We start from the raw sequence: 15,057 nt of genomic DNA on the forward strand, positions 1-15,057 counted from the left end.
TGCACCAATGCTGGAGGCATCTAACTTTTCCATATGGTAACACCCTGGTGCCTTCTCCTGTACATTTCCATCAACAAAGCGGATAATAAAACTCAGCTGCTCTCTATGCGAGACATCTGTGGTTTCATCAACTAGCATTGCAAAATAGGTTGTCACTTTTTTGGCAATATGCTCACGGACAAGCGCTGCCACCACAGATATATAACTTTGGTAATCAAGACAGGTATAGTGCCCATACCAATACAATACCAGATAGAAAAGGGAGTCTAAGGGAAGTTTATAGACCAGCGCGGATCAATCCCCATACCATATACACCAAAAAAGCAAAATCCGTGGGACTCTTGAAAGAATACAGACAAAGACACAGGCAATCCAACAGAAAGATGTAAATCAGGGGAGTCCTATTTAAGAGGACAGAATCCCATCACCCACAGAGGTGGCATGCTTCATCATTTGGGATCTCCTCTTGGCTGCAACCTAGTGCCGCCAAGGAGCTACAACTCCCAGCAAGTGTATAGGAGGAGCTCGCGGATGTTTTAATATGATCCGGTGACTAGATCTCCTAAGATCGATGGAGCATGGAACAGTGTAGTGAAAAAGGCGTAATGCAGTGTATGAAGTGAATAATTAAAATTGACTACCAGGAGAGAAATACATTTATTGGGTATCCCATGGTGTCAAGGATTAAAAGCAGTGTGAGCGCGGTCTGAAATAATGTGCGAACGCGCTGGTCAAAGCAATGTGAGGGTCTACATGTTTCAGCCAATCAAGATCACAAATTGATCATGGCCTTCCTCGGGACCTGGTTGTTACTACTACTGCATAAATAAATGATAAAGAATACACAAAAATTATATTTTCTGCCAAATTAATTGGAACGATACCACCAACTTATACCTGTGTAATACTTTTTGTAGGCACTACAGGGATATGTGGTAAACACCTGTATGTAATCGGGAGGACTACCCACCGCTCCTGGTAACAACTCAGGGCATGAGGCAATGCTCTGTCCGTCGCTACCTCAGACCCAAATCTGGTTGTCACGAGCAGTGCTTTGACCAGCGTGTTCGCACATTATTTCAGACCGCGCTCACACTGCTTTTAATCCTTGACACCACGGGATACCCAATACATTTATTTCTCTCCTGGTAGTCAATTGTAATTATTCACTTCACACACTGCATTACGCCTTTTTCACTACACTGTTCCATGCTCCATCGATCTTAGGAGATCTAGTCACCAGATCATATTAAAACATCCGCGAGCTCCTCCTATACACTTGCTAGGAGTTGTAGCTCCTTGGCTGCGCTAAGTTGCAGCCAAGAGGAGATCCCAAATGATGAAGTATGCCACCTCGGTGGGTGATGGGATTCCTTCCTCTTAAATAGGACTCCCCTGATTTACATCTTTCTGTTGGATTGCCTGTGTCTGTATTCCTTCAAGAGACCCGCAGATTTTGTGTTTTTGGTATAGTGCCAATACCACCTGGACATTTTTGCTTCTAATCTCTCATCTTTATCCGAAATCCTTTCTAAGAATTCAATGAACTTTCCCCTGTGGTAACAATCCTCATTTTCATCTGTGGCACGGAATGCAAGCCCTTGACGACCTAAGAAACATACTCACTTAAGCAGCAGCTCCACATGTTGTCTATTCTCCTCAACTTCCTGCTCCGCACCTTTTACTAGTATGGAAGAAATGGACTGCTGATGGTTTGTAGGCTGCTGTAATTATTTGAAGTTAGTCCAAGCAATAACTAATGATTTATGCTTCTCTGACTGTGAATGTTTGGACAAAGAATGAGTAAGCTTTTCCCACTTACTGAAGCCAATATCAACGAACACAACATTGCCAGGTTCACGTCCTGCTCCTCCCACGGAAACAGAACTAAAATGCCTGCATACAAAACAATAAACAACATCTTTAAGGACTGAATACTCTTCATTAAACCTTTGGCATGCAGTTAAGGGGAATGTTTGAAGCTTTGGTTGCACTGGGTCACTATAATGATGCAGATACAAGTTGTCTGCCAAGAATTCACTTGCCCGGTGGGATTTTTATGTTGGTGTCTGACTAGTTTCTTTGATTTGAGGTGCCTCTATTATGTCACTCCCCCAAAAAAGAGATTTCTGTATTGTCATCACAGGATGATGAACAGTCGGCAAGGCAAGCCAGGGAAGTAGTGTCGTCTAAGCTACCAACAGAAGAAGATGAATCTTCAACCTCAGGGTGAAATGAACACTCAGCACTATCAGCATGTGAAAACTTATCAGTAATGGCAGAACTATCATCAGCACATGTAGAAGTAGCTACAATGGCTGCAGATGATGTTTCAGGGATGTCATAAGAATATGAGCATATGCCTTCACTGCTAGACAGAGAAGAATCAGACAACTCTTTTCTTCTCTTGCCTCTATCAGGACTTGTAGGAGGGTCTTCAGGATCTCCTTTTTTTAGTGAACAAATCCAATATTGATCTTTGGGTTTTGTAGTAGGGAAACACATTTTTCTTTGTTCCTTTGTTTGCAGCTGAACACAGCAATTCCACTGCTAAAATGTCAAACAAACAGAAAAAAAGTATTAGGGCATGGGCTGGACTGGCCGTAGCGAGCACCGGGTGTTTCCCCGGTGGGCCTGCCAGGGTGGGGGCTAGGTTTGGACCCCTGGGGGGTGTTTTTGTTACCAGGACGGTTTTGCAGCAATATTGACCCCCTGTAACATAAGAAGCTGCAGTGTTTTCAACAATCAATCCTCCCCCTCCCAGCCGGTCTGACTCAATTGACAGGGCCGGTTTGTGTTCCCATTCCAGCCCTGGGCAGTGAGGAAACATTGGACAGTGTGAAACATTAGACCATGCAAGGCAGGAGTGAGGTGCATGGACTTGGACAACAGAGAGCAGGGGGGAAATGGGTAGGGGCAGCAAGCAAACTGTGCAGTGCAGGTGGGAAGGGCAATGGCAGAACAACAGCCACACAGGACTGGACGTGATGGAAGGGGTATGGACTTGGACAATGGAGGGCAAAGAGGAGGGGGTTAGGGGCAGCAAACTTGGACGGGGGCATCCCAAAGGACAATACCAGGCCAGACCCTGCATCCAGCCTCCCTGCCATGCATTAAGATTGACATCTTACTTTACATTACAAAAACCCTAGAAATTCTAAGTTTACATCAACCAAACCTTATTAATTCACTGCAAAAAAGCAATGGTCAAAGGGATGTTATAGTTAGGTGATAATGTCACGTAAAATATACCATTTGAAACTAACTAAACCACTGAAATTCACCCTAAAGTAAATACTACTTTTGCCCTTGGCATGCACTGCTTCTGCCCTTGAATATTAAATCACTCGTGACATTCAATTACTACAATTATAACATCCCTAATCACATCTGAAATGCCGTCATACTCCTACATATGTCCCAAGCATCACACCAGATATTTGCCACGAATCTCTTTGCCATCTTATTCCTACATATTGACTAAACCCTCTACGGCTTCCCTTCCCAGCCGTCTCATTCTATGTAGTTTATTAATGTCTTTTTTGTTTTTAAACCTCCCACATGGTTCCGAGGCCCTGCCTGTGGGGCATGCACTCCAGCTGGTACATATAATTCTGTTATTCCCCGACTGGGATAGGTTTGTGCAATACAAACACTCAAAATAAAGTTAGCGCATTCTGTTACCACCCAACAAAGAACCCACAAGGGCCTCAACTTTTACATTTTATATAAAAACTCTACCGAAAAGAAATTGGCAACAAGGAGAAATGTGGCAGTAAATCTGTTCTGCTTAATTGGTTGCAAATACTGCATTTTAAAATATATTATGGGTAGGCACCTGCTGCAGAGATCTTTGTGTGCCAACTAAGTCTCAGGGGATATTGATAATGGTAAGATATCTCTGGAGGTTAACATATTTGCTGGAGAGATCTGTGTTTTGTCTAGTCCAAGTTTTGAATCTCATGCAAAACACATTATCAGACTCTCCAGGATTTCGCAATTTGCAAAAATAAATCGTGAAATCCGCAGTTTTGTAAAAAAATAAAAGGCAAAGCTTTTTACAAAGGTGCCTGTGAAAGTTGGAGGATTTGCAGATATTTTCACCTCTCAATTCCCAACTTTTTGAATACTAAGACATCTTGTGGCCAGGGATGGAAAGTGATTTTTGTTCCTATCTCTTTTCCAGCCTTTGGCTGTGCACAGCTTAAAAGGAGGAAATCTCATGCACGGAAGCCTGCTCTGTGACTGGTGTCAGATCCAGTGAATCACAGGGGCCATCACAAGGCAGCTGTCTGTTTCTGGGCTGATTTATTGCAAACTCTCTGTACAGCAAAAATATGCTTAATACTGTGAGAATAGTCGGAAACTGGTGAAATAGGCAACAGGCTCTGCTTCATTCTGTCCTCAGGGTAAACAGGAAATGCATAATCTGTCCTGTCCGTCCATAAACAGCATTTGAATGTCGCGCTGCACAGATATGAGACTAATTAAATATATAAAATGTGTTTAAGAATGTGCACTACATTGTGACTAAGCAGCTGAGTGACAGCACTGATATAGTTTTTTTGCTGTGTGTGACGGTATTAGTATTTTGTGAAAGCATTTGTGATTCATGGGCATGCATCAACAGGTATCCTTTGTGTGGTTAGGTTATCTCGGTCTACAGAGATTTCCTGAGCCCCTAAAGTTTATTTTTGTTGTATGCAGATAATTGTACGAGGAAGCGAGCGCTTACTGTACACTTGCAAAAGCACAGGCAATACCAAGAACTAACAATCGGTTAAGGTTTTATGGGACATTTCAAACACGATTTTATGCCCTACAAAATAACAAACTAGAAGCCGCGCAGAGTCGCCATTGCAAGGGGGCTGCCGGGATCAAAGTCTGTGGCTTGAATCTTTGGCGATAGAGTTCTTTGCCCGCGATGGGTTTGATACTCATATCTGAAAGGGGCAGAAGTGTTCCACAGTACCAAAATGGCAAAAGCTGAGTGAAGGTAAGGTAAGGTAATTTATTTATTTGTACATGAGTAATTAAAATCTTTACAAAACAATAAAACGTTGCTAAAAATTCCTAAAAATTCATTATGTGCGATTTCCTCAGTTTTACAAATGTACTTAGTATCAGTTAATAATTGTCAATAAAATGTTTCGACGGTCAACAGACGCCTGGCTTTTGTTGGACCGCCCCCAGTGTGCTCTGGTGTCTTTTTTCTGCTAGTTCAAAAAACTTGACGATCCGACAGTTTAATTTTGTTTTAGTGGGGTTAAAGCAGTTTGACAGCCTGCCTGCATGTCCGAACGCCGTATAATTTTAAGGAAGGACGTAATAAATTGTACCTCAAATCCTTTACTTTAGGACAGGTGCACATAACATGGATGATGTCTTCCTTGTCAGCTTTGCACAAGCGGCACTGCTGCGGGCAGCTTTTCCTCACCCAGGGTGGTACGTGAAGGGTAGCCGGGATTACACCAAGGAGTAATTTTAAAAACTTTTCTGTCATCTTTAAATTCATTCCAATGTTAAGATATTCTTGAGGTGTCATTCTTCCGTAGTCGCTGACCATGCTCTCTCTTTGCTAATGCCTGAGTGAGGGGCAGGCTAGCTAGCAAACCAATGGAGAGTCTGAATAGCGGGGGTCAGGGGAAGGAGGTGCAGTTGAGCAAGCATTGACTTCACTCTAGTTACAAAACAAGTCCTTAACCTTCCCCGGGAGAGCCGCAGGTCTGCTCAGCCATGTCGGTTGTGGACAGTGGTGTGTTGGTAGATGAATGTTGCAAGGTGTTAGGCTGGTCACTTTATTACATGTTATAATCACAGGATTAAGCATGTACAACCATGCACCCTAGCAGGAATGCCTAGCAACATAACCCCAATTCGCTTATCATTTAACATATCACATGTGACTTCCAGTCCCCAAAAGAAACATTATGTAAATGCACCACTTGCGGAATTGCACCTTTCCACCTCAAGGGGAGGTCTCCACGAAGACAATCCATGTTCCGCCTTTCACACATCAGTGTAGTCCTAACCATCAGCTTCCAGCTGAAGAACAAAAGTTCCAGCATTAGGTAGGATTAAAAAACCATGAATAACACTTGAAGGGTTCTTTCCTTCAAGTCACCCAGATACTGAGGGTGGGGACTTCCCACTTTTGTGCTGGGGGAGTCTGCGTTGCTCCTGCAGCTCCCCCTGCACCTCTCATGCATATGGCCCTGGGGTCACCACACACAACCAACAAGCCGGTTTTCTCTGCAGGCCTTCTCAGGCCCTGTAAGGCATTATGGGGCGCTTTCCTTAACTTGTGCATGTAATAGCAGCGGCTCTCCCACTGCTCCGGGGAGAGCCGCTCTTCCCACGTCAGGCCTCATAAGCAAGACCGCACCCCAGAGAGAGCTCCTCTTCCTGTGCAAGACCTTTTAAAAGAACTGATGGGGGCTGACAGGGAGGCACTTCTGCCCTATCTTGCAGCGACACATCACCTCTCTGCCCCTGCTCCCTCATTCCTGCACAGACCTCTGGGATACTTCAAGATGGCGTCGTCCAGGGGTCTTATGGCAAAATATTTAACTAAAGCATCTCATTCTGAGAAAGTATATTTTGATATCTATTGTTGGTTCTAAAATAAAACAACCATATATTTGTTACACAAACCATTGATATAGAGTTCAGTTCTTGAGTGTGTGAGACCATTTGCTGACTGAGTGTGTGCAACAAATGCTTTACACTGTCCTCTGATACTGCCTTACTGCTCGACCAAGCTACCACTTTAGAGAGTAAGGTTATATCTTACGTTAGCCTCTGCCAAACCTCTGGGGACTGTGGACTCTGTACACACTGTACCTATTTGGAAACGGTATATAAAAAGCCACTTTCTTACACCCCCTTCCCGCCTTGCTGACTTCATGGCCTGGGCCTGGAGCCTGGCACCGGGTGACAGCTGCTGATGGGTAACCTGCAGCTTCAGCCCCATCACTCCCTCCTGGAGAGAAGACTTTTGCCCTTGGAATGCTTGCAGTGAAGGGCTAGGCCTCTGATACTACAGCTTGGAGAGGAAGGTAATTAATCCAGCCTGGCAGTGTCACACCCGTCCAGGCACTGGTTATGAGCTGAATCAGAGGAATATGACATTTCTGGATGACCCATAAGCAGTACAGATATGGCTTTGGACTCAGCTGAAAACTTCTTTATACACAACTTTTTTTTTTTTTTTTTTTTATTCACATTTTGGAAATGCAATCAACATTTCAACATACAAAACCAAAACAATTAGGCCTTGGTACAATATCATCCGGCCTCTAGGACCCATCCAGCTCCCCTCGGGCAGTATCTTTATGGTATTAAGCGGCCATACCCTCCCTCCGTCGTCCATCATTATCACACATTTTGATGCATTTGTAAATAGTCAATCAAGTACACCCAGTAATCACGTGGTCTCGACCCTCCCGGAAGCTCTTCCTCATAGGTTTTGAGAGTGTCCTTACAGAAGGTTAGATCTTTGAGCCATAGCTTAATGGATGGTGCAAGTCTACTGTTCCAGCAGAGCGATACACGCCGTTTGGCCATCAGAAGTGCAATCACAGCAAATTTACGTTTCAGAGATCGCAGATCAGGCACTATCCCCAACAAACAAATCTTTTCTGAACACCCCAGTGACATTCCCACCATTTCGCCTATCATTTCCACCACATTTACCCAATAATCCGCCACCCCTGTGCACCGCCAGGCCAGATGGCAGAAGTCTGCCTCCTCCTCCCCACACCTACAGCAGCGCGAGTCCTCCCTTAATCCATACTTGCAAAGTCTAGCCGGTGTATAATAGGTCTGGTACAAATATTTGTAATGTAGCATTCTTAAATTACCATTAGGCGTCAGCATTTCAGTTAGTGAACAGGCTATCTCCCATTCCTCCAGTGTCAATTGGTCCTCTAGTACGCTATTCCATTTGTCCAATGACGCCTGCGTATTTCCCGCAATATCTTCTTGCAATTTACTATAAAGTCTCGACACCAGTTTAGTGGCAGTGGGTGTGGTTAGTACGAACTGCAACGCCTGCATTTGTGGCGGCTCCTCAGGAAACGAAGGATAGAGCACCCTCATGGCATTTTGCAATCTGTAATATGTAAACCTAAACAGCAATGTTTGATTACTAATATAGGTAAGACCGCTTAGTTCCTGAAATGTCCCATTAGGATACAAATCCCCCATTGTGGCCATGCCTACCTGTCTCAGCAGCCCCATCCCTACCTCCTCCTGCGTCACCGACAATGCTGGATGTTGTAAAAGGGGCAAATCCGGCGCGTACAAAGGTAGTTTACCCGCTTTCCTCCCCATTACCCGCCACGCTCTATTCGTCGTATCGATTGTATTGATGTCACGCTTATGCAGCGGTGCGCGCTTATGCGGAAGTATTGCCTTTAGCGGAATAGGAGCCGCATCACCCTCCTCCACCGCTGTGTGTGTTAGGAACGGTACAGGATGATACCAGTAGTGTGCAAACTGTGCTTGTGCGCATAAATAATATAACAGAAAATCCGGCACTTTAAACCCACCTTTCGCATATGGTAACGTCAGCGCCCTCAGTTCAATCCTAGCGTGTTTACCCGCCCAGATCAATCTTAGTACCATCGCTGTGATTCTACGGAACACTTCAGCTGGTGGTTGTATCGGTATATTATTAAATAGATACAGCAGTTTGGGTAATACGACCATCTTAACAATGGCCAGTCTATCTGCTAACGAGAGGGGCAGTTGTATCCAGCTATCTATTTTCCCTTCCAGCGTTCCTACCACCCTACCATAGTTCGCTCGGATCACCTCCTCCGGGTCCCTATGATACCACACTCCCAGATATCGCACCGGGTCCGTTTGCCACTCAATTGGGTAGTCCAGCTGATGCGGCTGAGTAGTGTCCGATAAAGGAACAATGACCGATTTCGCCCAATTAATGCTTATCCCGGATATCTGTGCAAAGCGCACATACTCCCTTAGCAATGCATTTAAATTCACTTCGGGATCGCGTGCATATAGCGAGATGTGGAGCGGGCGCTGAGGGAACTGCAGCGCCGAATAGTGATGCTTCTGCCGTACTCTACAGGCCAACGGTTCCATCGCCAGTGCGAATAGCAATGGGGACAGTGGGCAGCCCTGTCTCGTCCCCCTGCATATAGGTATCGAGTCAGACACATATCCATTTACTCTCACTCGCGCCGTCGGGGCTGTGTACAGCAGCCGTATCCATTGCAGATAGCGCAGCGGAAATCCCATCCGCCGCATCACCTTGTGCAAATACGGCCATTCAAGGGAATCGAATGCCTTGGCCGCGTCCAGGAGGACCGCAGCCGCCCTAGTCGTTGGTTGCAAATAGTGTGACAGTGCAAATAGGGTGCGCGTATTGTGCGTGGTTGATCTGGTGGGGATAAATCCCGACTGATCCAGTAGAATCAATCGGGTCATTAGCGGCTGGAGCCGTTTCGCCAACAGTTTGGCCAGAATCTTCACGTCAACATTAATGAGGGAGAGTGGCCTGTACGATTCGCAGTATTCAGGGTCCTTTTTTGGCTTTAATAAGGCAATGATAAGCGCTTCACGGAGCGTGGGTGGCAACTGCATCTGGTCATGCGCAGTTCCGTACATCTCCACCAGGTGTGGGGCTATTTGGTCAAGGAATGCCTTGTAAAATTCCCCCGTGAACCCATCAGGGCCCGGCGTCTTCCCATTGGGGAGAGTTTTGATCACCTCCTTCACCTCCTCCACTGTAATGGGTTCCGCCAAATACTCTCTGTGTGCATCCGATAGCCAGGCTATCGCTACCTCCTCCAGATAGTTCCCCGTCTCCTCTTCCGACGCTGTCTGCTGGGTCTCGTATAGCTTACCATATGTGGCTCTGAATTCCCTCAGAATATTTTGTGTCCCATATTGCATGTCCCCTTTCTAATCTCGTACCCCGCGTACTATCTGTGGTGTTTTCCCTGCACATATTTTGGCCGCCAGCGCTCTACCCGGCCTACCACCCTCGCCGTAATTCCTGGCCATGTGTCGTTTCGATATATATTTCAGCTCATCTTCTGCCAGTGTTTGGTATTCGGTTATGTTGCGTCGTATATCGGCCAGTAGTGTCGTGTTTTGTGTACATTCATATTCTCTCTCTAACTCACGGATTTTCTGCTCACGGGATGCTAATTGTTGCCGAATATCTTTCAGTATGCCCGCACTTGTTCCAATGCAGATCCCCCTAATGGTAGCCTTAAACGCCTCCCATAGCAACCCTGGGTCCTCTGTGGTTGGCGCATTTAGTTCAAAGTATTCCGTCACGGCCTTACCAATTGCGTCTTCATATAAAGGGTCAGTTAGTGCTCTAGCATTAAATCTCCAACTAAATGGGGGGGGGGGTGTAATTCGGTATCTCAATGGTGAGTTTTACCGGATTGTGATCCGAAAGTGTCCTAGGCAAGTGGCATACGGATCTCGTCCACATGAGCACCGTCTCATTTCCCAACCAGTAATCTATCCTGGACCAGCTACTGCTAATCGCTGTCGTATGTGTCGCCTCTCTGCTCTCCCGGTTCCTGGCTCTCCAGATATCCTCAAGTTCCCTATCCTCCATTATGGCCAGCAATTTCCTCCTGGCCCTAGTATGTGGTTCAGTTGCGTTACTCGACCTATCCCAACCATCCTGCAACGCTATATTAAAATCTCCCCCCCAAATCAGTGGTATGTCAGGTAGTTCACCCAATCGAGTCCATACCTCAGCATAGAAGTCTGGGTCATCTATATTTGGTCCATAAGTATTCACTAATGCCACTTGTTGACCTCGCAGTCTGCCCATCACTAGTACAAAGCGCCCCATCTCATCTTTATACGTGGACTCTACATCAAACTGCACCCCTTTCTTAATCAGTATCATGACCCCTCGGGAATAGGAAGAGTATGACGAGTACTGCACCGTCTCCGCCCATCGACTACCCACTCGCATAGGGGCTGCCGGCGTCATGTGTGTTTCCTGTAACATTGCAACATCAATGTGATGCCGATCCAAGTATGCCAAGACCTGCCGTATTTTTTTAGGGTTGTTCAGCCCTCGTACATTCCACGTCAGGAATGATAACCCAGTATCACGCAGCGCACTACCCACCATCATTCACCCATGCGGTCCATAATGTCACAATCTCTGTTCTGACGTCGCCCCCATTGCAGTCAACCCCGTAAATCCTACACGCACCTCGTGTCTCAATACCACCCTTCATAGCTTTGTTGCTTCTGTTGTACCAAAACCCAATAAACAAACCCCAACGCCCCCCCCTCCGCCCCCCACCCACTTTAGCAACCCAACTCTGCCAAACACATTTCCCATTATCATGTAACATTTCAACCCAACTGGATTTGGGGAACACCCGCGTGGGGGATCCACCAAGAGCGCACTCTTCCATCCAACCTAATGGATGTGGTCAGTTGTGTAATCATAATACATGCAAGATCCCAGCACACCCTTCAGCTCCCAGCATAACGGTCATATATCCTAGCGTTTATGGTGCTATCAGGGAGTCAATATCTCACACGACGGGAGATCATCCAGCCCTCTCTTCCCCACAGAGCTCTTGTACTCACGCCTGCCATGCCTTACTTCTCCGTGCATTTGCCAGAGAGCTTGTGTCCACCAGATTAATCAGCAGAATCTGCATCTTACCTCGCTCGTACGCTCTATCTTGCAGTATGCTTTCCGGTCGACACCCACCCCCCAAAATTCGTATTTTCCATCCGGCAGCGTGTATCTCACCACACTCAATCTCCATCATAGCCGCGACCTTGATCGTCTATTATAACCAACAGTACACTTATCCATTTAGTAGTTCTCAGTTCGAGTCTATGGCGGGATCAGCTCGACGTTGTTCCTTTCGCCGATTAACGGTCCTTTTGATGAAGTCCTGTGCTTCCCTAGGCGTCTGTAGCAGCGTCGTTTTCCCGTCGCAAGTGACCTTCAAACGCGCCGGGTACAACATAGCATAGTCAATTTGCAACTCCCGGAGTTTCTTTTTGACCGGGTTAAACTCCTTGCGTGCCATCTGGACCGTTATTGTGAAGTCCGGGTAGAACTCCAGCTCGTTGCCCTGATAGTTGATCTTGCGTTTTTCTCGGGCCATACGTAGAATGGTGTCGCGATCTCGGTAGTTCATGATCCTCGCCACTATAGGTCTCGGAGGTAGTCCAGGTTTCGGTCTCGGAGCCAGCGTTCTGTGCGCGCGCTCGACCAGGAAGATGGGTGAGAGGGATTCCACTCCACACACAGTCTTGATCAAGTCCTCCACATAGGTTTCCATCTTGGCTATGTTCGTGGACTCCGGAACTCCCGCTATTCGTACGTTGTTGCGACGGGACCTCGCTTCCAAATCCTCCGCCTTGTTTTTTATAACGTCCAGCAGTCGCTCCATGTCCGTACACTTACGGGTTGTGGCGTGCGTTTCATCCTCCACCGCCGATATTCGGGTCTCCGCTTCCACCAGACTCTCCCCGTGGCCATCCAGCTTCGCCGCCATGTTGTCCAGCGAAGCGTGATAGAGTCGAGCTTGCCATGTATGTCCTGCAGGCTTTGCTGTATGGCCTGCAGGGCACCCTCCATCCCCGCTGGCGCTGACTGTGCAATCTCCGCAGCCTCCTCAGATGACGCCGTGTGCGCTTTTGCCGATTTTTTTGCGTCAAAGTGTAGCTTCGTCTGGCCTCGGTCGGCCTTTCCCATGGCGCCACACACCTCCACGTACGCTTCGAGCCCCGTCTTGGGCGCACTGTGGTTCTGGAGGGGTCGCTGCGGCGCTCGCACCTGCACTACACGGCAATATTTAGCACTCCAGGTGGTCCTCCTCACCTCATATGGCTCTCCCGTTTCCCCGACTGTTGCTTCGCTCCCAGGGCCAGTTGTCTTTGTCAGGCGCTCAATTCACCCTCCGCCAGTTCTGCAGCGCACAGTCTCATCTGCCCTCTCAGCGCGCAATCAGCCCTGCAGTTCATGCACCCGTTATAGCACCCGGTTCAGCCGCTCTCCGTCGGTCACCGCCGGTCTCCTCCTAGTAACGTTACGTGTATCAAGGCTGCGTCTCACCCATTGCAGTCAGGAGTCACAGGCCTAGTTCCTCTCTCCGCTCCTCACTCGTGTCCACCCGACTGCAGCAGAGTCCGACATGACGGGCGCCATTTTACCTCCGGGTCGTTGCCTGCACGCCGGTCCGGGGCCGCGGCTCCAGAGATCACCACCTCCAGCCAGCAGCACCACAGCGCAGCGACGGCAACTCATTCCGTCTCCGCAATCGATCCCCGTTAGTCTCGTCCCATATCGCTCTGCTACTTCAGCGCCGCCATGTTGTCCTCTCCTCCGCCATCCACGAGCGTCCGGAGCATAGCGTTCGTCGCGGGTCTGCAGCTCCAGAGTTTCAAACCATCACATATTTATTCCAGCATGTGTAAAGGGTCTGGTACGCCGTTTGTATGGCGCTGGGATCACTGCATGTCGCCGATATCTGCCGTTTCCTCACACCGACCAGCGGAGCCGACTTAGCAGGCGGCCATCTCGCCGTGCGCCCTCTAGCGCCCCCCTTTATACACAACTTACAGTGTACTTTGGTGCGTGTCTGGAATTTGTAGGCCCTAGGGAAGTGAAACTAACCCATGTGTTCCCTGTCTTCATGGGAGAGGAATGGAGTGTTCCTACAGTGAAAAAGTAAAGCACCCTGACTTTCCCTTACATGTGTCTCCCCACATTATAAAGCCTATTCCATGTCACCACCCAACTCTGCATATTTCCTGCCACACCATTCTATCTGTAGCTGCTCCTGGGCTGCACACAACAGGAATCTCTCCCGTGCTGCTCTTACACGGGTGCACACACGTGTGAAAAGGTGTCTGCATGTAACCAGTACGGTGCCCCTTATCCTGCCTGCAGCACAGCGGCTTTCTCTTACAAGGCGGACACCGGTGAACTCCACATGCAGTCTGTTTCATCATGAGTTCACTGTGGGTGAGTCCCAGCTTATGAGGCTCTACCACAGTAAAAGCAAAAAAATTAGCTGCTCAAAAAGCGAAAAATCCGGGCAGCTCATAAGGTCAGAACCACCTTCTACTACACACCGCGCCCAGCTGATTCCTATGGGGAAGAAATAGCCACTATGCATGGGTACTCTTCCCCTAGTCAGCGATAACCAGTTATAAGGGGTTCTGACTAGACCCCCACTACTCACCAGTTATCTGCTCGGACCACCTACTCCTTCCAGCCATGAGACCTCCACCTGTTACAGGGATCCCTGACTACCCTAGGAACCTTCCTGGCTCTAGGTTAGATGCATCTAGGTCACTCACGGTCTACACGGACTGAGCCTAACTAGGGCTACCCTTGCACTTGGTCACGCAACACTATGCCTACCACCTCTCTGGACAAGGGCACAGTGCCTCAGCACTGATGCGGTCACCTGGGATAGGTCTAAAACCCACCCCAGGGTCACTAGCTGGCCCCCCTTCTGGAGATTATTCCACCCAGTACCCTCTCTCTCTTAGTCTGTGCACCCTAAAGATGCAACCTCTAGGGACCCTCGCACTCAGCCTGTTGCTGAGGTCATGTAGCTGCCACCACCCTTTCGGGATGACTGTCTTCCCTAAAGAAAGCACTGCCCACTCGTGCTTCTCCCTTACAGAGAAACCCCTTTGGCCCCTGGCCTGGCTCCCTGACAGGACCTCAGACCAGCCTCACCATCACACGGGCAGTGCCAGGGTGGAACACTGAGGGTGCCTCGTCAGATATCCTACAGCTCATTCCCCCCGTTGGTAGCTCCCCACGGAAACTACCCCGAGAACTTAGACCCCTTCCTTGTTCTCCGCTGCAAGAACAGGGCCTATGCACCTTCCCTCCGAGAGACGCGCTTTCCTCTCAGAGTACCCGTGACCCCTGAGTTAGCAACACCCAGGCCCACCTCTCAGAGCCCTCCTTGGTCTCCCTGCAGCGCCTTGGGAGACCGTCCAGGGACTCTCATGATCCCTGGGCGGCCTGCTGCAGCACCTCTGAAGCACAGGGTCCCT

Source organism: Triturus cristatus, chromosome 12, assembly GCF_964204655.1.
Source record: "Triturus cristatus chromosome 12, aTriCri1.1, whole genome shotgun sequence".
Lineage (NCBI taxonomy): Eukaryota > Metazoa > Chordata > Amphibia > Caudata > Salamandridae > Triturus > Triturus cristatus.